This window comes from Passer domesticus, chromosome 10 (assembly GCF_036417665.1).
Source record: "Passer domesticus isolate bPasDom1 chromosome 10, bPasDom1.hap1, whole genome shotgun sequence".
NCBI classification, from domain to species: Eukaryota; Metazoa; Chordata; class Aves; order Passeriformes; family Passeridae; genus Passer; species Passer domesticus.
In genome coordinates this window covers 14443140-14470004 of record NC_087483.1, presented here as the reverse complement: position 1 = coordinate 14470004, position 26865 = coordinate 14443140, and the positions used below count along the sequence as shown (strand labels likewise).

The window sequence follows — 26865 nt, the reverse complement described above, 5'->3', positions numbered from 1 at the left end:
ATTGACCTAAAATTTCCTCATAAATTTCCCCTGATACATACTCAGTGGGAAAAAAATCCCCAAGCATTCTAAGATAAATTCCAGGTGAAAACCCCTAAGATTATTTTTTTCATGATAAGGGGAAAAGATTCTTTTTCTTTGACTATCTATATCAAAGGAGAAATTTCTAAACAAGCTATAAATGATACATATTTCAGACAGAAAACTGTAAAATATTAAAATAGTGAAAAATACCTCCTGTTTTACAAGGCATGCACAAAATCATTAGTTATCTGTTAACCATGGCAAACATGGGAAAAAGCAAGTGGATCTCTTTATAATTACAAAATTTATGTGAGAAAAAAAAGCCTAAACTGAACTTTTAAGATCTCTGCTTCTTTCAGAGTCACTCCAACTCCAGACTTTCCCACCAAATCCTTTTAGTAACTGCTGCCCTGAAGGCAACTTGCAGCAGTTTGTGAAAGTGAATCATCCAGGTATTGAACAAACTGTCCTCAAGCCAAGATCCACCACTTCCAATAAAAGTTCAAGCCTACCAGTTTGTTACTTTCTCAATATAACACTCAAAACCAAAAAATTTAAATTATTTAACTTACTCTCTACAGACCATGTAAAGGATATACTTGAAAACACCTCTGAAGGATGCGGAAATCAGAAAAGATTTTCCAGGAACAGGATTTGACAGAAAATCCTAAACTCTTCCTTATACTTGACTTTTGATTTTTCATATCCCTTGATAGCAGTGTTCTGGACATGGTTTGACAATGTCCTAAATTTCACTGCGGCTTTTTTTTTTTTTTTTAAGAGAAATCTGGACAAGCGTCCAGCAGTCTCTTCCCACCTAGAATTTCCTCTGGTTGCATCTAGGTTTCAGACCCAATACCTCTGGTCAATAAACAATGACTCATTTTGTACCCACACTGAACCAAAATCAAATTATTTTAGATCAAAGGGGAAAAAAACCTAATAGGGCAGGGTTCTGCAAGCAAACTCCACACCTGGCATTCATAATAATAATAAAAAATTCCTTCTTTAAAACTATTTTTTTCTTTGTGAAAAGCTCTAATCAACACGCTAGGTTACTCTTTCTTAAAATTAAGCATTAGGGTAAATTGATTAAAGTATTCAGAGTTTATTTTACCAGGCAAATTTCCTGTATTACTTCATGCTTATTAAGCACTCTAAGTTAAAAATAACAAGGCTAGATTGTGCCTATGAATCCATTATTGGATTCGTGTCAGCAGGTGTGCTATAAACACCTTAAGCCTCACAGTGAATATTGCCAAAACAGCTCAAAAAGAGTTGGAAACAAATAATTTTATACTAAGGAAGTGTTTATTGTACACTGGGATGGCTGCTACATAACAAAGGATTTTGATTCAGTTGTTTTTGCAGTATTGTCTGTGTTCTCAGAAATGTCTGAAGGAGCTGGTCTGGTTCAGGCATGCCTTATTACCAAAAGTCAGGTTTTACATATTTCATATTTTAGTTTTAGGATCACATATCCAACTTGCACCAACACCTTCAGAAAACCAGGAGCTTTTACATGACCAGAAAAGGGAGAGGAACAACCCTGAGGAGAAAAAACCTTTGCTTTGCTTCTCTGCTTTAACCCAAACCCATATTCCTCACGTCAACTACAGAAAAGCAAGGTCTGACATCCCAGGAAAGAGTGATTTTACAGCAGTATCGCTGTTGCCATTGATCACTGAGGACATGCTCACAAAGGTGTTTCAGTGGCAGAGCACACGAGCCCTGTCTGTGACAAACTGCGTACGTGCCCCAGTCTGGAGGGGTTCATCGATTTCTTTCAGACCTGAGCACCGTGAATTGCGCTGGGAAAGGTCCTGCCAGCACACAGCTTGGTCACTGTCTGAAGTCTGGTTCAGCCCAGAAATACTCAGGCTGCAGCAGAGACTGACAGAATTTGCACCAAAGCACCAAAGGACACCGAGCTTGCCTGGCCACCAGCACTGCTGGTTCCTGGGGGACCTTCAGCTCAGGCACCTGTAAGCTCTCTGCCTGCACTTAAAAAAAAAAAAATCTAGAATCCATTTCCAAGCCTTCTTTTCCAGCAACAAAAACAAAAAAACCCCAAAATTATTTGCACATAAATCTGCTGAGAGCAGCCAATTAAAAAATGAGGCTTTTTACATGTCCGGTGATTTTTTACTGCCATTTTCTCTTGATCTGTAGCAGTCCATGAAAGTTAAAAAAAAAAAAAATCCAAGGTTAAACCACAGAAAAGTAGCATTTTAAAAGAGGTGCTTAAAACAGTCGCTTGGGGTTGTTTCTCACAATTAGATATTTGGTGCATTTTCCCTTTCAGAAGTCCAGACTAACACACCTGGGGAAGGAAAGATGCATTTTGCAGAACCTGGGAATGGTGGAAATGGGCTGACTTGGACTAGCACAAATCTTACACACAACCTGAACCCCAAATCAATTTTTTCCATGACAAGAGCTGAATCTCAAATCAAATATCTTACTTGGACCCTCAACATATGAGTAGTGATTTTTATACAAGAGAGTTAAATTTATTATTAGACTATCATGTAAATACCTGTCTCAGGGTATTAACAAAAAAATCTGCAAAAGCTGAACAAAATTTTTTCCTTGTGTACACTTGCTGAAACAAAAGAAAGTATGCTTACAAGGCTATAAATACTTGTGCTTTGCAGAGTTCACTGTAGAGTTTCAATAATTACAGGATGGGAATGTAATGGGAAAAGTGTCTTTCCCGAAACAGATGGCAAAGTAATGTATTCTATACAGTTAGCACATTCGAAAGCTCTCTGGGAATTAGTTCAAACAAACTTGGAAAACAAGAATGTAAGCACAGCCAGGGAGAAGAGTTATAACATTCCACTAATTTGGGAAAAAGGATTGATTGAATAAGAGATCTGGGTCAGGATTACCTACTGCAGAGACTAGAGAAAGTCAAAGAAATTAAAAACTCATGGAAAACTTTCCTAGTTCCTGTCCATAGCACACACACTGCTGTAAGAGGCAGGAAGGGCACAGATTTAGCAATTGGAGCCAGTGGTTTGATCTGAACTTTATCATCCTCCTCCCTTTGGTGAGGGCATTTTACAACAGGCTCAAGTAGAGGTATTTGTATTCTGATTGGCATTTGAAATCCATTTTGAGGCTGCCTGCAAGACTGAGATGCAAAAAGGGATTAATCTCGTCATAAACATTTTTTCATACATATTTATGTAACATGTGAAAAGCTGCTTCAAAGCTGCTCTGCTATATGTAGGCAAAAATGAATTTCCCTGCACAAAGATGAGAGAAAAATAATTTCACACCCATCTGTGACTAAGTCTACCATTTCCAGCACCATCACAATTATTCATTCACTAGCTTGGTTTCTCCCTTTGCTTCTCTTCCTTCAGTGATGATGGTCTGCTAGAATCTGTGAGTGGTGTTTTCTGAGCCATGCTTTGAAATAAACTAAATTACCCAACTTTCAGCTTATTTAACAGCTAAACAACTAGAGGCTGAACTTTTCTCAAGCACAGTAATTCATCCTGAATTAACTGTTATTCAGGAGAGCAAAAGTTCCGAATGAAGATGATGTCCTCAAAAAGTGAAGAGTTGATTGAGAGAAGGAAGGTTTGTATCTTTGCTTTTTTTTTTCCTTTCTAACTTTCCATTTGAGACATTCGGTAAGCACTGTTGCAACCTGATCTTTCAGCCTTCTATTTCTAACAGTTTGTATTTCTAATTCGATTTCCCCATGTTCTCTTCTTTTTGCACTTCCCTGCCAGCTACCACAGCAAATGCTCTTTTAACTCACAGAAGTCACTTATGTCTCTCCACTGGCAGCACAGCCTCACTTTTCCTACTTGTTTTGAAAGCACATTCATGTCTGCACGCTTCAGCCTGAGAACAAGCAACTCAGTGTCAGATTTCTCTCTCATCTCCAAACCCAGAGATGCAAAAACCTATTTTTTTAATGAAAACTTTACCACCAAAAACATCCCAGAAGAACTATTTTACTGCTTTTGCCTTATGCTCAAAATCCTTTTTCTTGACAAGTTAAACATGTCATTTGAGTTGTGTACACAGCACATGTGATGTGTTCCCTTACTTCCAGAACTGTGTTAGAGCTGTAGCCAAACTAACATCTGTGAAGCGACTGTCTAGTTCAACAACTAGCTGGATTTCCTTTTATAAAAGAAAACTCAGAAATATGAGCAATTCTGCTCCAGGGACACTTTTGCAAGTTTATGCTTCCTAAAGTAGTATGCCATGACTTACACACTGGGCTTTTTTTTTTTAATTTTATTTTCCCCTTCCTCCTGTGACAGCTGTTGCACAATTACTCGTGTTCCTTTGTGATTTGTCCCCAAGCCTGAAGTCAAAATTAAGTTGTCAAAGGGTAGTGAATTTGACTTACCAGTTCAGCTCTGGGCAGAAAAGCTGCTCTGCCAAGCTTGACTTGCTATTAAACATTTGTGGCCAAGAGCCAAAAAATACGATTCTCTGGAAGTTAATTGGGAGGTTTTGTCTTTCCTCCCAACAAATTGCTCAGCAGCTCTTCCCCCACAGGGTCACTTAACAAGCAGGCTCAGCTCACCCAGAGAGGTGAGGTTTCATTTCCCTGTGCAGGAGCTGAGACTGGAAGGTGAGAATCACCCATTCCTGGCTAAGAGAAGCACTACAGCTTTGTACTACCAGAAGCCCAGGGATCACAGAAGTCTGTGGTGGATTGCTCACCCTACACAGCAGATGACAGACTAGAAAACCACAGAAAACAGAAATCTAATTTTTTTTTTCCTTGGCTTAGAAAGTTTGCCCCTAGATTTTCAGGAAAATAAAAGTTAAAACCAGAACCAGAGCACAGCTGACAAATATGTGGTTTCATCAAGTTACTCCTTACCCCTGTGACAAAAGTGGCTCTCCTCTCTTCCTGCCAGCCCTGGTCACACTGTCCTTACCCTGGCAGTCACAGACACCGTTCAGCTCACTCAAACTCACTGCACTACTGCAAAGCCTGGCACAGGGAAGGTGTGTGCAAGCAAAAAGCCACAAGACACAGAGGGAGTCCAATCTCAAGCATCAAAAACATGTTAATTCAGCTTCAAAACCATCTGATATATATTTCCAGGCAGCCACTGTGAAGTTCTCAAAAATCCATTGGAAGACCAGCTCAGAGAGCCTCCAATGAAGAACTAACTAGTGAAACTGGCATTTGTCTCATGAAAAGAAAAATCTCTAACTCAGTTTAAGATCTCTTAAAAGCTCCAAAGCCAAGGAAATATTTCCCCTTAATCAGTGCAAAATGGCTACTTAGTGTTTCATCTGCAAGTTTGGCTAAATTTAAACAGCAGCACCAACCACAGCAAGCTGTTTCAGTGTGTGCGTGGCAGTCCCAAACAGAGCACTGAAGATTTACAGAAAGCAGATGACTGAATTATCCCAGGCTTGCTGAAACCCCAAGTACAGTATTCAAAGCAACGCCCATGGCAGGGAGAAATGATGAGGTGGACTCCATTAATATCAGAAGGCTATTTAATTACTTTATTATATATACATCTAAACTGAATCTGCCAAGCATTCACTCTGCACAGAACTGCACTCATCTGACTGTCCCGTGACTGTCCAGACACACACACACTTGGCCCTGATAGGCAAAGGGAACAAAACACTATTACCCTGGGTAAACCATCTCCATATTGCATTCTACTTGGGCACAAACACAGGCACAGCCAATAACAAAAACTGTGTTTTCCCTTTCTCAGATTCAGACAATGTGAATCTCAGACATTCTTGGGAAGAATTGTGCCTTGCTTTTCTCTGTGAAGAGAAATATGGCAACACCAAAGTTAAAAAAAAAATAAATTCTATCCCTCTACCAGCCCCCAAGTCACTCAAGCATTTTGGACCTCATTTTGCTTTGCAAGTTCCACTAACATGTGGCAGCACGTTATCTTTGAGAAGAGATCTGCTCAGCAGGCCTGTCAAGTCTGTTTTTTTCCCTGAGACGGTGAAAAGTAGATTGATTTGCACTGATGCTTTGGCCAGTCCCTGTCTTCCCATTTGCTCCTTCACAGATTTTATGAAAGACATGAACTGCGGTGGCTGCCAGACTTTTATGACTTCATCTGCAACATTTACCATGTGCCTTTCCCAGTTTGAGCTTGTTTACTGCGGAGTCAGGCTGGGCCAGGGAAGGTGAAGGTTATTTTATGGCTGCACAGATGATTGCTTTGCTCTCTGTACTGGCAGTGATGTCCCCCTGTTTGCCACACAGCTCCCTGGAAGTCACTTCCCAGGGACTCCTGATGGCTTCCCGTGCTGTTCACACTCTGCCATCTGTGCCCCCACACCACTGCCACAAGGCTTGTGTCTTCTGGTGAGGTGGAGTGAGAAAGCCCCATTTCTGCATTTAATGACCCCTTTGTCTGTCTGCCTCCAAAGCCACGGTTTTTTGCACATTCTGGAGGCTTTCAGAGGGTGTGACACAGAGAGCAGCTCCTGTGTCCACAACAGACACTGCCCAAGTTAAAAACCTTTTGACCAGCACACACAAAGAAAGTGAACAAGAGGCCAGGATGTAAATGATGAAGGAAAACTTTCCCCAGAAGGGTCTAACATCACCAAACTGGCATTCTAGCAAAGATTGCTGTACAGAGAGGAGGGTAGCAGTACTTGAAGCAGAAGGGACACAGGTTACAAGGAGCCACAAGAATCAGTGAGACAGGAAGAATGCAGAGTCTAATTGAAGAATTTGGAAGGTTTGCACAGCTGCAAAGAAGAATTTACAAAGCATCCAAGACACAACCCAAAAGCTGCCTACAGAGTCACTGCATCAAGCCCCAGGGGCCATGCTTGCTGTTACTGACCAAGAAAAAAAGATGAGGTGACTTTGGTACCCTCCACTCCCTTTTTACAGCTTAATATCCTACATTCAGCTGTGTTTCAGCTACAGCATTGCATGGAGGCCACAGCTCCTCTGGTATGATAATTAAACTGATTGTGATAGATCCCTCCTAATATCCCCACTGAGCTGTTTTTTTCAGGGAAAGTGATTTTTTTTTTTTTTTCCAGAGAAATGAGCTGCAGGTCCCAAAGACATTCCCTAAAGGGCTCAACATTCTTTTGAAAATAAGTATGGCCTCCAGATTCCAAGTGGCACATTAAGCAAAAATGTGTTTAAATTTGTTAATTGTGCCCCACAGTCTGTAACCACTTGGGAGAATAGTGTTCTCCGGTACTTATTGAAGTCTGCATTGCTGCTCTTCTCAGAGTGATTATGAACTCATTTCCTCCAAACTGGTGTCCATGATCACCCTTTCCTTGTCACAAACTGCTCAGCCAAATCTGGCACACAAATGGAAATACATTAATCATTTACAGAGCAGAATACTTTAATGCCAGAATAGTGTGTAGGCATGTTTATAAGAATTTTAGAGGTACACCTGAGAAAATGGAGTGTCATGTGCTGCATTATCTCCTACGTCCATTCTCTTTAATTTGGATGAAAAAGTAGGTTTGATTCTAATATTTCAGGTGCTACTAAAGGGAAAGGTGAGAAACACGGAGCACTTTCAGCTACTCTCAGAAAAAGTTCAAATGAAATAATCATGAAAGTGCATGAACAAAGTATTTTCTGATGCACCATCTTTCCTCCTTTCAAGTATATTCTGCTGCTTCCCTCACCTGCTGCGTGGGTTGCCCTTGGTCACACCACATTTTCACCTCAACTGTTTTATTTTATGATTCCTGTAAAAATACACAGCAACTTAGAGGAGGTGGGTGGTGACTGAGAGCAGGCTACAGCTGCTTGGCCAAATACTGCCTTTGTGATTGAGATTTGTACAACTGCTGTGTAAAAGTATAAGCTAACAAAAGATCCACATGGTCATGAGCAAGGGGGATGTGAGCAGCTTTTTGGTGAGGGTGATCTCTGTGAGACACTTACATAAAAAAAATTATAATTAAACTGCTTTTTGCAGCAGTATTTCAGTATTGAGTTGCAGTCATATCCAGAGTTTTCTTGTCTCCCTGCAACAAAGCCCAGCACCTGGACCTGGGGAGCCTCAGTGAGTGAGAGATATCTCAGCGAGTTCTGTGCACCTCAGTCTTCTGCTCTGAGCTCAGGGATCCTCCCCCTTGTTCTGCTCTAGCAGCTCCTCAGGTTTCATCTCCTTCCACTGAGGGAATTTTGACCATCTCCCACTTCTTTCTCACAACAACAAGCTACAGATATCACTCCCACAGCAAGCAAACCACAAACATTGGATTTTTAAAGTGTCCACCTTTTTTCTTTAATTGTTGCATCAGAAAGTTTAACAAATCCGTAGATAAGCCAAGTGAACATCAGATTTTTCATATAGACATTTGATTTTGTGTTTAGCAGAATGCTTCTTGTCTCCCTTCCTTTCCCATCATTTCCATAAGAATGTTACTGTGTAACCTACAGATTCTAATTGATTATTTTTTTCAGTTGAGGACAGTGAAGTAGAGGCAGTACCAGAGCATCTCTTTTTGCACATTTGGAAAACGTGGAAATTAACTTTTAACACTGAAAAAAACCATTGCAGCTCCACCATAAATTCAATACTTCCATATCACTATTGAGGAATATGTACAATATTCTTGTATCTTTCTCCTGCCTTCTGTAAACAAACATTTCAGGACTGAGTGGGGAAGAACCATGAGCTTATCAAGAAATAGCAAACAACCATTTCCTCTGTCATGACTGAACATGTAAAGCACATTAATCTTGTCCTCTGCAAACATTCAGAGTAAAAGACAGACAGGAACTGTTTTTCTCCTCTCTGAAAAGCAGCCTGCTAAGTGACACCTTGATGGGGAACTCTTTAAAGTTTTAACTAAGACGGCTTCATCCATGGAGCCAAGATAAGGAAGAAATCAATTTAAGAGCAAAAGTACAGCTTCACCCCAGTGAAGAAGCATCTTTCAAATTAACTCACTCACGTTCTCCCACTGACCATCCACCTCCTATTCTCATTTTCAGAAGAAATGAGACAAGAGGACAGCCTGTTACTCATGAACATTGCTGACAGTGCTGCAAGAGCACACAGGCAGCCCCAGCACCTGCCCAAGGTGGCAGAGGAGAGAAAGGTGACCACAGGTATGGAAAATGGTAAGGAAACACCAAAGCCTGCAGGACTTCTCAGCCTTTGCTCCCTGCTGAGCCTTCTGAGGACTTCAGTCTCCCCAAGGAACATGGCCTAGCTTAAAGAGTGTCCCAGGCAAAAAGAGGGCTACCCAAATCTTCGATGCATTTTGCTTGGACCTTGTTGCATTCTAGTGCTGCTCTGAGCTGTTGCAGTACCTGTACCAGTATAAACCAGAGGAGTTAACTCATCTCAAAAGAAATCTAGACCTCACCCTTGTGGTTGTCATAGGACGTGCTTTTCACTAAAACCTGGATGATTTTTGTGGCCAAAATGTTGATTGGGTGTCTAACATAGGAATATCTTGCAATGATTATTTTGATGCTATACAGCTAATCTCCACAATTTTGGCTAAAGGGTCTGCCATTTTCAGCAAGAATCACTTAGGTTTTTCTAGCTTTCCCAAATTATACTGCTCTTAGATAATGCTTTTTCATTGGTGATATCTCTCACTCTGCAGAACGAGATTCTCACATTGGTTATGAAGTCATCACTAGAAAAAGAATATATGACACCTTCTCCACTTAAAGGAATTAACAACATGGTAACTGTAATTGCTGTGAACAGTAGAAACAGGAGTGGCAGACAAATAGAGTTTGCACCTGGAAATTCTCTCCTGAGCACATTTGAGCTACTCCTTTCTGCACAACAAGGGTGAAAAGCATAGTGCAAAAGCCATAGTTGTGCATGCATGGCATAAATCATAATCCCAAACATACTCTGAGTCACAAGGATTCTTCTGCAAAAATTCTGATTCCAGTCCCTTATCTTTTGTTGAGTTTATCAGAAAGATGAAAACCGAAGGCTTGGTTTATAGTGGAAACAATTTTGATTTTTATTCCCAAGTTATAAATTCCCTGTGTCATTCTGGAAACACACTAATTAAAGTAGATCTCCTTTCTTACCCTGTGACATGGATACTGATATTTTTGACTAAGGCAATTCTTTGAATGTGCCTACAAGTATATTTCAGTTCATTTATGAAATAATCACTATGTGATCACTGAAAAAGAGCTCAGATATATGAAAGTACCAAGATTGTCTAACAAAGGAATTGTGAATTCAAAACTTGACGTAAAAAAAGAAACCATCCGGAAGTCTAAATTATTGCTTCTGCTGAGAAGAACTAGGCTTTTCCCACAGCTTTCAATTCATGATGAACTTCTTTTTAGGATCATAGAGACTCTCCAAATTTCAATTCATGCATACTTTTCCTTTCAGTTATTTAATGATTTTCAGAGAAGACATGAACTAGTAAGTACTCATATATTCTAACTTTTGTTCAAAGTCTGAGAGAACTAGGAAAAAAAATTGAACCTAAATAAAACGTCCATTGCCAAATGTACATGGGGATCATTCCAGTATGCATTGCCTGAAAAAAACCACCTGAACAAGTGATATTTTGAAGTCATGCTGCTTCCACAGTTGGAAAATATTTCAGAGCAAAAAAAAAAGCTTACTTATACTACTTTGCTCTGAAGTTTTACTGTGGAAATAAAAGAGCAAGTTCTTGCAGTTACTAATAAGTCCTTAAACTCATGTATGAGCACTTAGCTAATTCTTGGATTCACACATAAAGGATAGTTTGAAGCTGTGAATTGTGAATGCTTTTTAATAAAACCACTCAGTGTTTCCTGAGACAAAATCCTAAATTGACTTGTTATGGTTTACTGTAGTGCATATATGGCTGTTAAATTCATTACTACATTTGGTGCAGCTCCACTTACAGCAGCAGCAATTTAACACCCTGTAGTGGCAATCCTAAATAGAAAATGAAACTATACACTTGCTACAGCTCAAGCTCTGAAAATTATCTCTGTATACAACAATATAACATCTCTTTGAACAATAGGATTTAATTATTTCACAGGTATTAAGAACAGGTCAACTTCAGCAAGGTAGGAAAGAGAATGAGAGAAATAGCTCTAAGTGTGATAGATAAAGTACAAGGGCAAAATTATATGAAAAAAGTGACCCAGGAGATGGAAAGCCACAGCACACACACTGAAAGTCAGGAAAGGATAGTATTTCAGGGGGGGAAAACAAAATACTTCAGGATTTTCAACCAAACGAATGAGATAAAGCTCAAGGTCTGCAGCTGGAGCTTTTATCCAGCTTTAAAGAAATTACCAACTGGGAGGCAAAATGTTGCTATTTAGCTTGGTATGATTTCTAATGCAAAAACATAAATGACCTTTTTAACAATTGATCGAGAAATAAAAACGGCACATTTGCTCCTGGTAATACTTCCCTGGCATCCTACTATGATGTTTACAGTGATCTCCTTCAAGCTCTTCCAAATGGCTCTCAAAATGAGTCTAACAGATATCCTGGCAGGTTAATAGGACAGCTCTGCTCTCAGAGGCTCCTGCCAAACAGGTCATCCATGGATATTAACAGCTAGGAACAGTGCTATTAGATTAAATTGCATATTTACCAGAAACACATTCAACATCTTGCCCTTAGTAGCAGGGTTTTCTCTTTTAAAGACAATTAGTTTGTAAACTATTTATGGGAACTCTGAGACTAAAGTCAAAGAGGTTGTTAGGCTGCCTGTGAGCTTGGCTTTTCCTGTGTTTTGTTCTGGGAATTTGATTAAGGACAATGACTAAAACTACAGGAACAAGAGACATTTCCCTTCACTGGCTCCATCCCTATAGTTTCAAGGAGAAAAGGCAGCATTACATTATCTCATTTGACATCCTCTCAAACACAACCTAAAGAGCACTGGTCTGAATCTGAGCCTTACATTCAAACAAAACAGATCACCTCCTCTTGCTCAGGGTGGAAATCATGGGAGAAATTACTCTGCTGTGCAGAAGCAGAGGGGGAGCACCCAGAAGAGCAAGAGCTGCAGTGATGCTCAGCCCAGCGTGTCTGTCAGAGCTCATCTTGAGTTTTGTCTGAATCAAGTGCCTTTCACACCATTTTATTTGAATGCCTGTTTCTGTTGAAACCACTTCATTCATTCAAAAAAAAAAAAAGCGAAGCTGAAAATAAAAATCAATATTTACTGGCCTGAAGACCTGCTGACTAATCAATATCAAACCAGCTTGTACCTAGCAATTATGAAGCATATTAATTATACAAAAAATAAAACACCCATTGAGTACTGAGACTGATATGCTTCTCCCAAATATCTTTTCCACTCAATACTGGAGAAAAACCACTGGGGTAAAGGTGTGTGGGTAATTTTCCAGAGCCTCATCCTGCCCTGAGCTCAGTGTTACCCTTGCCTGCACATCTCCACAGATTTCTGCAGGACAAGCAGCCTGCACATAGATTCAGGACAATGACAGCCAGAATATATTTTGAAGATAGAACTAGAGAGCAAATTCTATTTGGAGACCAGAAATTGTAGAGTTTTTAATCACAGGACATCTCCCTTTTTTCAATACATGACTGCATATGAGCAATGCATTTATTTTTTTATCTTCAGTGGCACTCAACCCTCCTCTGCAGGTGTGCTGCCAGGCAGAGAGGATGATTACAGGAAGGCTGAGATGAGGGAAAGCCTCCCCAATATTGCCAAGCTTTTCACATACCACCTCAGAATTAACGAGACTCAAAGTCATAATGAGGAAAAAAATCTATATACTGTCTCCAGAAATAACCTGCCTATTTTCACACCTTAGATCTCACCAAGACAATATTGAAGAAGAAATTGCATCAACCACCTGCCTATGTGCAGTTCAAAAAAATAACAGACTAATGGTGTAGTGCCCACAAATGCAAAGAGTTGATGCTTTGATTTCAGAAGTGCTTGCCTCTCCTTGCCCATCACAATGCAAAACATCACAAATAAAAAGCCTTTTTGCCCCCAAGAAAGAAACTTTAGGGAGAAAACCACTACAATTTTGTCACAGTAATTTATTTAGAACAGCTAAGGAAAAGCTAGGTGGGAAAGACAGTGAATAATCTTGTTAAGAGCCTCTGGAAAAGTACTGGAAGATGCTCTTGTCTGCTTGAAAGAAAATTCTCATCAGGTGCAAGTTAACTTCCCAAAAAGTCAAGCTGAAAGCTTATCGGATTGGCAACGGATTACCTCACTCACAGCCATGTAAGTCATTTAGTGACACTGTGTTGAAATAAGATAAGACTGGGAGTAATTAGATACTTATTTAACAGACAAAACAGCAGAAAACTGCACGGAATACAGACTTTGCACCATCTGCTGCAGGCCCTTTAAAGGTCGTCTGGATCACCTGAAGTGCACTTGTGCCTGGTAAGCTTAATTAAGAGCTCAGTGTAGAGTTTCACAAAGAAAGAAATCACTAATCCTCCAGTCAAAAACAGGCAAATACATATGTGTTTAGCTTAATGCTTTGCAAAGCTATTCTTGACCTGAGGATTTTACCTTATTATAATTGAGCAAAAGCTTGCTAGAAGATGCTGGTGTATTTTCTCAGTGCTCAGATAATTATTTTTTTTTCCCAACCATGTCAGGACTACAAGGTCTCTCAATATTGCTGGAAATAATTGCTTTAAGAAAAAGAAGTCTCTGATCTCTAATAACATTTCCTTGAACCCTGTAAAATCTGGACTGACTGACTTTATGCCAAAAGACAGCATATTTTTATTTTGTTTTCAATGCCATTTTAGCATCTCTTGCTAATTCAGTTGCCTCTGACCTCCAGCAGCCCTTCTTTCCTACACCAGGGACAGAACGCAGACTATCAAACCATAACAACAAAATGCTTCCTTCCACCTTGACAGCTTTGTAGCAAAGCACAGAAACATTTGCCAGCTTTGGGAAGCAGTCAAATTCTTGCATTCAAAATGGAAGTGAACTGTTTTTATCTGGCCAAGCCTGAAAAAAGTACCTATTCAGCCAGCTGTAGAGCGGTGATTCTTGGACAGGAGAGGACAGAGCCAGGCTTGGTGTGGCTGTAGCACAGCTCATGAGGTGCTTTGGCTCTGGACTGTGTGTTCTGCGCCTGTGAAACATCAGTGCAGCAACCCTGCTGGACCTCAGCTCCTCTGAAGGGAGATCAGAAATGTGTCCCTTTCCAGTGACATCTGTCTCAAAGTACAAGTGAAAAAAACCCCACCAAATCAAAATCCTAAACAGACACAAATCTGAACTTTGTGGAGCCAGCAGCAAATCTCCCACTGGTAGCAATGGTGAAAAGACATTAGAAAACATTGATGTTCTGGTGAGAGTGTTTTAATTCTACAGCACAAAATGGCATCATAGTCTTTCCTTTTCATCCTTCTTTTCCAATTTATATTTTCACTGACACTGCCAATAGATGTGACTGTAGCTTCTACCAGTACCAGTGGCAGCCTTCCTGAAGTACCTCCCTGAAGTGCACCCCACTGGTGAATGAATTACTTATCAACTTTTCTAGTGAATATGGAGCTCAGGTCCTCATATTCCCTGTGAAATACCACATCAACCACTAATAGAAGGAAAAAAAAAGTCCAGCTAAAACAAAGTGATTTTTCTATCAAAATAGTCCTGCCTCAGTAAATTACTCAGTGATAGTTCAGGAATCACTTGGCAAAAAAAACCAAAAACAAACCACAACCCCACAAAAAACCCTATGAGAATGAACAACACATTGCATGCAGCCGGACACAATAACAGGGTGACAATCAGCACACAAAAAAATTTACAGTCTTTTGCTTTGTTAAGTCATAGTTTTTCCAATATCTTTCCTTAAAATGGCAGAAGTGGTCAAGTACTCTTCTAAAAATTATTTTTAAGAATATTGCATCAATTAATTGACATTTTAAGTCCTCTTTCTTTTCAAAGTTATAGCACAGTAGTATTAAAGTATAAGCCATTAAAAACAAAGGCAAGCTAAAGGGATCAGTGTGATATTTTTGGAAGAGATGAAGTTCCTTAACCCATTTAAATAGAACATCTAATATTATTCCTTTAGATCTGTCTTGAATTTAAAGCAAACATGAAGTTTTATTTGGGATTGAGCCCAATACATCTCAAGATCTGTTGTAATGACAAGAAGAGTAGCTGGTAAATTAAGAGCAGTTTTCCTGTTGAAGTAGATAAGTCTTTTGTATGCAAAAGCAACACCCAACTCTGTGTGAAAGGGCAAAAAACTTTCCTTCACGATGCAAAACAGACAACTGCAAAAACTGACTGCAACAGCTGTAATGTGTCACAGAATCTATAATTAACACATTTAAACGACGTAGTACAGATCTGAGTGTGACATGCCACTCTGGGAAAATGCTGCTTCTCTTGTGAGCACCTAACAGGAGAATACTGAGCATGGACAGGTTGCCAGTTACATTTTTCCTTCAGGACACTCAGCCCTGCGTGCTCCCATGGGAAACATCAACCTGAGCACCACGTGCATCAACCTGAGCACAGCAACCTGGTCCTTATTTCCTCCTGAAATGTCATTTCATGGGCCCATTTCACCACAGTTATGTGCAACACGCTGGACTTTCAGGCATCCATCCAAGAATACTGAGGAATACTGACATACCCAGGGCTTTATTTGTCCCTTGCTTTCATCTCCTACCTTCACATCTTTAACTTCATGTTATCGCCTCAAACAGCAACCAGCTCTTCAGTAAAATGGAGAGAAGGGAACCTGAACCATTTCCTTCACTATATTTAGCAAGATATGCACTTTAAAAGCTTGTCATGACTATAATATTGCTTATGGGTTTAGATCCTTATTTTATTAACAGAAATATTCAGGGTAATAAATTTTTTTAAAGGTTCCTGCTTTCTACAGTTCAGGACAGGCTAAGTAACACAGAAATTAACACCTTCAGAGATTTTTAAGTCTGCTTTCATTAACAGAAATTTTTCTTTATAACCTGTCTTTATGTTGTTCCAAAAGATGCAGAAAATGTTGACTCATTTTGTAACACAAAGGATGCAAGCTATAAACAGAGAGCAAGTGATGAACAAATCTTTTTGTCACAGTGAAACCCAAACTGAGGGATCTTAAAATACAAAATTCATCTCTTGCACTAGATGTTGAGCATGTAACTTTGACTTCAGTCAGCAAAAGCAGGATTTTATCCTCTGTACAAAGCTACTGCTGGCAAAGCAGTGATGCCCAGGAGCTCAAGGTGCAGGAACAGGGCAGTCAGTACTTGTAGTGCATTCTGGCAGAAAGGAACCATCACAGAGCTCAGGGAGTAACCATCACCTGTGTGTGAGAGCCTCAGTGAGCTGAAATCTGAACAACTCTGGCAGCAAGACTGAATTTTATGAAGCAATTTTGCTTTGTGGGAAAGGGAATAGAACATCACAGGTGGAGGTTAGCAACAGCTTGTGGACCTTAATAGGTTCCCTTCCCCTTTTCAAAAGGGATCCAAATGTTCAAGTCATCATCCTTAAACTGAAAATTTTGATATCTATGAAAGAGTTGGGAAATGATTATTTTTACTGCACATTCCTCAAGAATATTTTGGAATGTGCCCCACCTCCTTCAGAGACACTGAAATGCCAAGTGAATTGAAACTTCTCCTGGTATTATGAATAAAAGTGATGAAATACCATACACCAACATAAATAAGCTTATTTTACTGTTATTATGCAAAACAGAGATAATTACAAAAATACTTAGTAAAACCTTTAATTTCCCAAGCTACAGCCTCACTATGTTTAGATAGTTGAGTCAGGTCTTTCAAAAGCTTAAGGTTCTCATCTACATTGAGAATAAGCTGTAAAGATAATTTTTTCACAAACTTTGTTTCATAAAAGCAAAATAAAATTTACAAAAAACCAAACACACATCCCCCTCCAACTTTCATTTGGAGGTATTCAAAGCAAATCACAACTGACATTAAACAAGTTTTACTAGAGAAAACAAGAACAACAACAAAAATTACTAATATGAGGTAACATTGAGACTTTCCTCCCAGCTGTCAAAGTCAAAGCAATATATGAGTAATGGCGAGATGAAATTATGGCCCTCTGCACACAGGAACAGCCTGGCTGCTCAGGAGCTGCAGCCCCCAAAAAGCCAGCAGCAGTACCATGAAGGTGTGCAGACAATGAAAGGAAGCCAGCAGCTAATTCTAAGCCTAGCCAAGCTTGAAAGAGCTGCTTTCCCCTCCCTAATATTATGGAAAGGGGGGTTAATAAAGCACTTCGAATATTCCAGGCATCTCTCTCTGCTCCCCTCAGTTTTATGGCACTCATCACAGCCCATCCTTTCCACCCTGGCATGCGAAAGTTGCCACAGACAGCTTTGAAGGAATGGATCAGTGCTCCTGCAAAACAGAAAACTAAATTCTTAATTTTTCTTATTTAAACCTGCCACTAAAATGTTGCAGGTCAAAGGAATTAAAGCATCTCCTTCCTTGGGCTATCTTAAGGATACTGAAATTCTACTGTAGCATCAGGTAAGAGCTTCAGCTATTAAGTGCCAGACTGTTTAACATATGAAATCTTGCAGAAGGTTTCAAACATTGTCTTTCCTATACCCAGTTAATGATGGAGTAAACTTGAGGTAAGCTCATCTCAGGATTTAGAGCTTGCAGCCTTGGAAAACAAACATCCTCTGAAACTAAAAAGATGGGCTTCCAGTATAGCTGTATATAAAAATAAAACACATAATTGCTGTCCTCCAAAATTACAAAGTTGTTTTTCACATATATTGCCTTCATGGTTGGCATCAGTGCAATTTTTGTTTACAAAGGATGTCTGCAACAAATTATAGCTCTCCTCCCCCCTCCTCTTATTAATTACAATTAAAACATTCCTACAAAAGACTTTCTTGAACAAATAAAGCAATCTATCATTTTTGCTTGCTTAGAAATTCAGATTCACCAATGTTTGTTCCAGCAGGCAACATTTAGTCAAGGAAAACAAACAAAGAAAGAAAAAGAAATCAAAATGGGCAAATATGAGCAGGTCAGTCTCCATAGAGACTCAGGTGAAATGATAAATGGAGCTCAGACATTTCACACTTGGACTATTTGGGAAACAAAACTACCCGCTGGCACTTGTTTCTGTTTCAGTCCTGCCATCCATAAAACACAAAAAGAACAGCCCCAGTCCCACAAAACTCCCAACAGCCTTATGTGCATCATGCATGGACTTATTTTCTCCACAAAGCCATTGTGGGCTCTTCCAGCTCCCATCGTGGGCTGCAGCAGAAGCAAAACTGAGATGTAAACCACGAGAGGGGCACAGGCACCAGGCAGCTCTCCCAGCCTTGCCAGACTCTTTTCATCTGCATTGACAGTGATCCATTCCCCCTGCTGTCCCTCCTATCAGCTAAAATGCCACTCATTAGCAAGACTGTAAGCAAGGAAGTTTTCTCTTTAGCATCTCCCTCCCAGGAGATCCAGCTCGGGAGGAAGAACAGGACTTCATCAGGGAAAAGAGAGACCAAGTGAGGGCAGTGGGTAAAAGTGGGAAAAGCAGTTGGCAGACAAAGGAAAAATGCACAGGAGGAAGGCCAACAACCACAAAAATGGAGATGAGCAGCTGAAGGCAATTGCTCACAGCTGAGGCTGACATTTGAATACTGGGGGATTCCTTAGTTTATCACTAACCTATCTCCACACTTCCCTACATCTCTCTGAAAAAAATACAAGCTCCTCACTGAAGGAGCTGTTTCTTAATAGAAGCTTGTTATAAATGAGTAATGCAGTGGCTGGGTCTCACAATTAAGAGATGAATATTATGTGTATGTTAAGAGAAGTTTCATAGATGTATAGTTATGTTATATAGTTATATGCTCCTCATAGACCTCTTGTAATCTGCACCAATGGATGGCAGAAAAGGAGTTGACTAATAAGATTTTGGGAGAGGCCAAGGGTATGAAAAGGAGAGCATAAAATGCACAAGCACATGGTTGCTGGTCACAGAGTCTCCCAGTGTTGTAATTTTTCCTTATTCAGTCTTTTGTTGTAGTTTTGTTATGGTTTAATAAACCTTTGAAATTTTAAAAGGGAGTGTTAGTTTCTCACAAAACTTAATAACATGATCTGAGGAAGGTGAAGAAATACAGGGCAATATAAAACAAAAATTCTGATGAAACAGGTGTTATTTGATGGCTAAACAATGGTACTATTTTAATGTATTTAACCCTACACACCTCATTCCTCGGCAGAAATATGTATAAATCAGTTCTTCTGAATTTTTAAAGACATACTAAAAAAGGAGAAACAAAACCAGGAAATGTCTTTTCCCAGCATTTATTGCCCCTAAATTTATAAAGTGATCAGATAAGTATTTTGGGTAACAGCTTAGCCCTTACAGCTTTGGGGCCAGAATACTGGCACAGCTGCAAGAACTTTCTCCTCAAGGAACCTGGTGACAACAGCACACCATCACCAGCACAGGTGGTTTAGAGCCCTCTTGGCTCCTGTGGCACCTGAGGGAACCCTGGTGAGACCTGTGCTTGCCCATTTCTGGAGTCTGTCTAGAGCACTCAACACGACAAAATACCATTTTTTTTGTCTTCTGCTGCCTCCATAAATTCCTCTTTCACAGTTTATTGTGAAGCTATCAGCCCCAGTAAACACCAGTTCTGTTTTATGGCACAAGAAAAAGTTTGCAGTGATCTGTCTAATGATACCACCTCATCAGAAATTTTATATTACCACAATAAAGTGCCTGTTTGTTTCAACTGTCTATTACTCTCGAGGGACTAATTCACATTGTACTGCCTGGAATTCACATGCACCCCCTGATGGTTTCTTATCTGTTTTCCCCATATGATTATTTAATAGATTTTTTTGAGTACTTTTTTCCTCTGTTCATGACACAGCACAGCAGTGCTGACAAATGTTGGCACAAGGAGAGAGAGAGACAGACATCTTTTACACTAAAATATCCTGGGAATGAAGTTCCAAGCAGCAGCACCCATTATCTGCAGATAAGATGCTTTTCATTCTTGGCTAACACAGGTAGGAGAAGTGGTTACTTGTACCTCAGTCTAAAATGATCAAAGTCAGGAAAAAGGATTAGATGTCAAAATACTTGAAGTGCATCCCTTTGATCAGGATCAAAATCAAGACTGAACTTTGAATATAATGTGCTAGTACATTTCAGTGGTCCTTTGAAGGGGGAAAAACTTAAATTCATGAGCAAGTTGCCACGAATAGGATAGGAAAGCTGACATCTTCTCGTCTCCTAATTTGGTAAACCCACCATGCTTATAAATTTCAGTTCTTTCTTCAGAATCTGAATTCCTGCTTTTAAACAGAGCAGCATGACTCACATCATCTTTGTGCACAGTGGTGCTGGCATTGTCACGTCACTAACATTTTCTGCACAGCCTCACAAACAGATTCACTTCCTCATAACCAGGTACAAAACCACATCTGCCTTTCATTTTTACCCATTATCTAAAGTAAAGTCAGTTCTGTGTCATGCTCCATAGTTTTACATGTTATTAAACATAACAAGGCAATGTCTCTACCCCTAGGGGTGCATACAGGACATTGGGGGGAAAATGTAAATAAAAATAACAAACAAAAAACCCAAACCCACTTAACAAAAAAAATCAACAATGGTAAAGGACCAAGACAAAGGGATCACGTAGTTATGTTTGTAACAGACAAATTGACTATAACACAAAGTGCTCAAAACAGTTACAAAATAAAATTAGTAATTCCTGCTACCTCTCAGTTATCAGGTCACTAATATTTTGAAGAATGCTGAGGACGAAATTCAAAAGGAACAAGCAGTAAGGAGAAGTTCTCCTTAAGGTCACTTCCCATGCAAAATATTTGGCAGAGAAAACCTTACAGATTAATTGCTACCCCATGGCTGGGGGCTGGAACTAGATGATCTTTAAAGTCCCTTCCAGCCCAAGCCATTCTATGATTCAGTGATTAAAATTGCTACTCAGGCCTGAAATGTAGAATTGTGAGGTAAACAACAGAAGAGGTCTGAAGGCATATAAAGGGTTTTCAGACTTTTAAGAGTGAAGAAACAAAGAATCCTATGCAAAACACAGAATAATGCACAAAGGTCACATCAGGCTGAGCCAAATTCAAGCATCTGAGTGGGCACATGGGCTCTTCAGACAGTTGTAAAAATGAATAAGTCTGTAATACCGAAAAAACAGCTGGAAGGGAGCACACAGTAATAAATAGGACTGGGGTGCTTCTAGCCCTGTATCAGCTGTTTCACAAAACAACTTCTAAGGGAAGATTACAAGTTTCAGCAGTCAATGGTATCTTCTCACTAACTTCAGTTCAAAGCCTGGATTGAAGCTTGCTATTTAGACAAAAGAACACTCTTCTTTGTAGTCAATAAAGATTTTTTTTTTCAGGGAATTCACTGTGAATATGCACAAATTATCTTTAGACATTGTGAGAGGGCATGTGAGCAAAAAAAAAAAAAGACTGAACTATTAACTGAAATCACAGTATTGGCTAGAAGATAAGAACAGGGGCAAGGATTATAAAAATTAAACTGTTATAGCTTGAAAACAAAGTGTGAAAGATCATTACAGCATGTCTGAGTCAAAAATAATGCAGACAGCCAACAACACAATGTCAGATTTTTATTACTCTTTAGCCCCTTCTGTGATTAGGAGCTTGTTTGCTTGCTTCATGCTGAGAGATGAGTGTGTTTTTTGACTTTTTAAAATGATGCCTATTATTCACATGGGAGGTTCATGGATGCCATCATTGTGACACCAAGCTGGTTTTTTACCAGGAAGATAAAATGCAGCTAATTAGTCTACAAAAATCACTTGCATGGAAGTACTCCACCCCTCATTAAGATACAAAATAAGGCTGGATACTGAAAATCCTTGTGTGCCCCCCTTTCAGGAAAAGTTTTCATTTCTTTTCCTGTGGTATGAAATGGTACAAACTCAAACACTGGAGAAAATGACACTAACTGGTGTCAATTTTATTTTTTATTTCTCTGAAGAAAGAAAATAAGGTTTAAGAATTCCTAGCTAATACAAGGTAAACTAGAACACATCACAAATCAGTAGCTTAGTTCAGAGAGAGTTTGCCTGCACCTTGCTGGGCACTGACCAGAAAAAAAAATCCAAATCTGATTCAATAAAGTTCTGTTGATTCTGGTGCCTTTTCCATTGTAAATAAAGATGAAAAGCACAATTACTCACAGTCTAAAAACCTAGGAGCCACGCAAGAGCTCAACCTCAAAGTGATAAACTTGACCCACAACTAAAATTTCCTTATGAAGTTACCAAATTTATTCTGAAGTCGTTGTGCTTGTGCTGTTCTGTGAAAGGATTAAAACTTTGGAGTATATTAAACCCTTCTGTCATCCAACAAAAAGAAAAACCAAAAGAAAACCCACTTAATGCAAAATGTTTTTTTCCAGGTAAATGAAGCACAACTGTGTACTTTTTCCACTACATATTTAAGGCATTGTGAGCCATTACATTTAAACAATTAATGGTATGCTCAGTTACCAAGAGACAGTGACCATTTGTGAAATCCTTATGATAGGCACTCTCAGCTTTGACATAATGACACCCAAAGATAAACACTTCAGAACTGAAGAGCTGCTTTTGCTTTCAACAATTTCAATCATTACACATCAGCCAAAATTAACATTCAATATTAACTTATACAATGAAAAGTTATAACATTCAATCCTAACTTATATAATGAAAAGTACTATATAGCTCACTCATACACATAGCAATTTTCCATGTTCTAGTAAGAACTTTCTTCATATAATGAGTTCACAAGTTTTAAGATTGTGAAAGCACCAATTTGTTCTCTGTCTGCCATGAATGGTTCTTTGCTAGGTGCAAAAGAAAAAGGACTTTGGTATGACAAAGACTCAGACAATACAGTCAGCAGCTAAAGAAATTACTGTGTTCTGCATTGTTACACTCCATAATTATATAAATTTAATCCTCAAAGTTTGCTTTTGTTGTAGCACTTTCCTTTACAATGTCAGAATTGCCTTTTGATGGAGTCTGAGATTTTCCTCTTTCTGGCCCACAGAGCTATGGATAAGGCCTTTCTCATCAAGTTTTGAATTCCCAGGAGCAATGCTATCAAGAATGAGATTAAGTCATGTTCCCAGACCAAAATTAAGCCCTTCTGAAGGAAAATTATTAGCTGCAGCTGCTTTCAGTCTCTCCCTGCCTTCTCTCCCCTATTCCAAATACATCTTAAGCTAGAACCTTCCTTCTATTCCTTCTGATAAACTTCAGCACAAATCCAGATAGAAGCCTCAGCTGAGCATTTACACACCCTCACAGTCAAACAAAAACACCAAGATAAGCAGGGGCCAACATTTTATTTAACATCACTTAAAATGTGAGGTTTAAATAACTTGAAGTCAACCGCATCCATCAGGAATCAGAGAGAGATAATTTACAGGTAAATATGGATCTGAACTAAGACAATGTTAAAGGAACTCAGATTTGCTAAAATATATGTAGTCAACAATGACATAATGAAGGAATCCAGAGCATTCTGGTCTGGGATGACTTGTGTCTACATTTGAGTCTGTTTGGGCTTTGCATTAGAAATATCATGATTACAATGAAATTAAACAAGATGAGGTGAGATAGGAAGCAGCTTGAATAGTGGAGCTTTGAGCCACATATTCACCCTCTTTTTAACAAAGAGTTTTCATTTCACTGTAGTAATGTTGCACCCTCACATTCATGTATTTTGACCAGATCATGGCTGAGTACATCTAAGTCATGTTGAGAACTTTAAATAACTTTAAATAACTTTAAATAATTAGGTATTAATTGAAAATATGCATACAGCTGGACCTCAGGGGTGAGAATGATACCAACCTTACTGCTTGGCCCGTGGGCAAGCTTTCTGGGAAATACCTGTCACCCTATTTTCCCAAAGGGATCCCAATATGTGAATAATATAATCATTTCTTAACAGAACCTATACAATTTTTTTTCTGTTCTTAAAACATTCAGAAATGCATAATCATGTAAATACCACATCATATTACAGATATAATATAGAAGGCAAAAAAATCAAAAGAAACATTAAAATTACTAATTAGTAGATCAGGACAGTAGATTTTTAGTGTGAAAGCTTGTCTGAAACTTTTATTTGATATTGCTAAATGTTCTACTGGGAAGAAAAGCTGATTAACACAGAAGTTGGGAGAAGGTTCTTTCAGAACATTCCAGCAGCAGATCAGTGTCTTTTAGCAAGAGACAGCTATGTAAACAACAGACTTCCATAATTCAGAAAGATAACTTTGAACATAGAACAAAAACTTATCTCCTTCAGGAAAAGAATGCAGAAAAGAGAAAAGGCTATTCCCCACCATATAAGCAATTTCAAAGAATCGTATCACAGACAGAATTACTTTCCATAGATTTAAAACACAACAATAAAAACAACAGCCTTTGTTTGGAGAAACTCACTCTTGAGCTGAATTCTTTCCCTTCGCACACTAAGTTGAGAACCACAAGGCACTTGTGTTTGATACTTGTTTCACCTTTTATTTGCAAAGATTTATGTAAAGAAATGCATTTTAGCACTATAGGTTTCTGAAGGGTAAAAAGTAAAAATATCATAATTGTTGGTGATGCTGTAACAAATGACCCGAATCAAAATGGTTTGACCTTGAATCACCATAATGTATTAAAACAGGAATTTTAGTTTTTCGCTCCTGTTTAGCCCTCCACAAGGTTACATTACCCTAGAGCTGTCAGAGTTCTGCTTTGTTAGCACCATTTCATTTTAGCAGAGACTCTAACAAGCCAACATTATTTTTCCAGTTATGCTATTTACAGAATATATTCTATTTCTATGCAACTTTTATTGAAGAAACTGAAATAAGAATTTCAGGCTTTTTAAACTGAAAAATGTACCAACTCATTGAAAAACTGAGCAAGTGACACCTCAGCAGACGAATAACTAGATCAGATCTCACTGAAGGCAAACACCAAGCCAACACCTTCATGGTCCAGCAGGACAAACGTGGGAAGTGTCTGACAACAGCAGCAGATACACTGAATTAAAGCACTTTCCTTGGAATGCATTCTCCATAACAAAGGACAGGGCTAAGCACTCAAGTTGTGTTGACTCTGGGCTCACAGAGCAAGCAGGGTGCTGCACCACACCAAAGGGAAAAATCCTCCAGTTATTTGTGACATCCTGCCCATCACCTCAAGGGCACGGTGTGGGAGTTTCACTGGACACACTCAGCATAGATGGAATCAAATAAGTTTCTGGTATAAACATACTTGCACTATGCCCCAAAACCATAGATTGTCAGCTCCATTACAATCTTGGAAGAGAGAAAAGAAGCTCCATAAAAATTTAAATGATTTTGTAAAAAATCAGGGCTCTCTATAAACTCCATCTAGGGAGGAACCACTCTGGTGGCATTCTGCCTACAAATGCAGAGCTGAATTAAGCCAGCTTTTCCTACCAGCATCTGCAGAGATGAAGCAACATTAACACATCCTGCTACGGAAATTCAGATCTTCAAGCAGCAGTGCACAGAAGAAATCCAAGCTGTTAACCTCACCCAGCTATGGAGGACAAAAGTGAATAGCAATGACTTACTGCTTTAGACACTTAAGTGATAAATGCATAACAAAACTTCAAAATGCTGGCCACACACAATATTATCTTTTCAGCAGATACTCAAATGCCAGAATACCCCAGGGGGTCATTACAGGAGTACCTGGTGGAAAACACAGGAGCTATGTCAGCTGCCATTATCCCACTCAGCCAACAAATTCTGTAGAACCCCCTGAATCAGGGCTTAGCAACAAGATTTAGATGATGAAATACATAGTTGAGACAAACCATCAATAAATCTGCTTTCAAATGAAGTATCCTAATTAAAGTTGTTCATTGTTTGCTTTTTCCCAGGTGAAATTAATTGCCTAGAGATCATTCCTGAGATACCCCAGTGCTAACCTTTCATTGATGGCCACTTCTCAAAAGCAAAGGAGCCAATAAAGCATTAAACCACACAAATTCCACAAACATAATCAAAACTTCTAATTATTGCAGTTCACTGAAATTATTTTCCATATAATTTTGCAAGGTTTGCCCACATAAACTCACAAAGAGCACAAGTGACCAAATTTTCGCAAGCTAGTTTTGTTACAAGACTCCATTAGGGCAACTAACCAAAATAACAGTTTAGATAATAACAGGAAGACCATCTTTTGCTTTCAACAGGCAAGGAAAGCCTAAAGCTATGCTCTTCATAGTTTGTTTGAGTGCACTTCACTCAGGTGGAATATCAAGCAAACGGTCCCTGTGGCTGCAGAAGGACAGACCACAGATCATACAGGGCACCTACCTCCTCACATTTCAAGACCTTCTCTCACAACTCTTGAAATACCATTAAGAGGTAACATTAGCAACATTAAACTATTCCTTATCATGAGACTATCAGTAAAAAAACCACATCCCCATACTTAACAAATGGTCTGCCTCACATTAGGACTGCTAAAGCCCTTTCACATCACCTCCCAAACACCACTTCCAATAATTTACCTCTCTTTCTCACTGCCAAAAAAACCTCACACCTACCTCCATCAGCAGCAGCACCATCCAAGACGAAACACAAGCTGCTGCAGCAGCTCCTGCAGATATAGGCTGGCCCAGCCCTCCCACCCCAGGTGTTCCCCATTGCCATCACCCCCAGGTGTTCCTCATTGCCATCACCCCCAGGTGTCCCTCATTGCCATCACCCCCAGGTGTCCCTCATTCCTGTCTCCCAACATGTTCCTCACTGCCACCATCCCCAGGTGTTCCCCACTGCCATCACTGGGTTTGCTGCAGGTTAAATATTGCAAACTAATCAAGT

General features: G+C 39.3%; 1 long non-coding RNA gene across 2 annotated transcripts in view; it reads right to left on the bottom strand.

The window, feature by feature from the left end:
* Positions 1–26645, bottom strand: part of LOC135308661 (uncharacterized) — a 112658-nt gene extending 86013 nt beyond the window's left edge. For both annotated transcript variants that reach the window (XR_010369038.1, XR_010369039.1), the window contains exon 1: positions 26589–26645. This is a non-coding gene — a long non-coding RNA (uncharacterized LOC135308661). The remainder of the gene's footprint in view (positions 1–26588) is intronic.
* Between the last annotated feature and the right edge of the window lie 220 nt (positions 26646–26865).